The sequence below is a fragment of the Tupaia chinensis genome, unplaced genomic scaffold, assembly GCF_000334495.1.
Source record: "Tupaia chinensis unplaced genomic scaffold, TupChi_1.0 Scaffold000127_2, whole genome shotgun sequence".
Taxonomy (NCBI): Eukaryota; Metazoa; Chordata; class Mammalia; order Scandentia; family Tupaiidae; genus Tupaia; species Tupaia belangeri.
Genome location: NW_006159596.1, coordinates 1,365,000 through 1,366,246, shown reverse-complemented (window position 1 = coordinate 1,366,246; position 1,247 = coordinate 1,365,000). Strand labels below are relative to the sequence as shown.

At 49.6% G+C, this 1,247-nt stretch overlaps 1 protein-coding gene across 1 annotated transcript in view; it reads left to right on the top strand.

Annotated features, from left to right (window-relative positions):
• Nucleotides 1-875: 875 nt before the first annotated feature.
• The window catches only part of CLGN (calmegin), a 40,161-nt gene continuing 39,789 nt past the window's right edge, over nucleotides 876-1,247 (top strand). Inside the window, exon 1 of the mRNA XM_006144631.2 lies at nucleotides 876-984. The gene's annotated coding sequence lies outside the window, so the exon portion shown is untranslated. The remainder of the gene's footprint in view (nucleotides 985-1,247) is intronic.

Genomic DNA, 1,247 nt, shown 5'->3' with positions numbered 1-1,247 from the left:
CAACCACAGTGTGAGTCCCGGACCCAGCAGCTTAAAACTCATACCAGGCACATGTGCGTGCATGCCCAAAATCCTGAGAGGAGGATGGAGGAGAAGAGACTGTGGCATGGCCATCCCCTCAAGGGAGTGATTTCTCGCTTTCTATCTCCCCCGGAAGATGATTTCTCATTTTCTGTCTCTCTGGCAAGTACATGTGCCCTATAGCAAAAATCGCTCTAAAAAAATGATAGTGGCAAATACCTGACTTGGTTGACTCTAGAGGTGCAGTTAGTGGGAGAAGGGGATGAAGGAGATGGAGAAGCAATTCGAAGAAAGGACAAGTTCAAGGTCACAGAGACTTCGGAACATCCCCGAAGATGCTAGACAACTAAACAGTGACCTCTCTGAGCTGTGAATGTGACTTGAGAACCCCAAGCCAGCTTTTATTGGTTGAAGGCAAGAGTATATATTAGGTCATAGGGATAGTCGTGATGTATTTTTTCCATGTTTTTCTATGCAAAAATGTGTCATGACTTTCAGACAACCCAGTATATGACATGAGAGCCTAGGAGCAGGCCCCTGAGAGACACCAGTATTTACAGACAGTTGCAGAACATGCCCATGAAAGCTGCAGAGAAAAGGAAGAGAAGCAGGAAGGGTTCCAAGGGAACCAAGGGTGGAGAGGACTCTACGGGGGCAGGCGAGGGAGGCAGCAGGGACAGAAGAGGCAGAAGGCAGCAAGAGAACTGAAAAGCTGTTATCAACTCAGACGTGGTGAGTAGGGACAGTTCCAAAGAAGCCAGGATAGAAAGAGTAAGAATATAAGGTTTTCATTGCTGCCCCAACGGATTGCCACAAACTTAGCGGCTCTAAGTAACACAGTTCATTTCTCTCAGTTCTCTAGGTCAGAAGGGACACCGTGCTCACTGGCTAAAGTGGCGGCGTGGTCAGGGCAGCATTCTTCGCTGGAGGCTCTAGGGAGAATCTGCTTCCTCGTTTGTTCAGGTTGGTAGCAGAATTTCAGTTCCTCGTGGTTGTAGGACTGAGATCCCCGGTTCCATGCTGGCTGTCGGCCGAAGGCCGTTCACAGCTTCTAGAGGCCACCGCCATTCCATGGCTCTCTGCCCCTCTTCCTTCATCGTCAAGGACCCCGGGAGCGGGAATCCTCACTCTTGAAGGCACTCACTTCTGCACTGTCTTCGCACATCTCGCTCTGACTTCCGGTTTGAAAACTTTTCCCCCTTTATTCATGGAAGAGTGCACGTGTG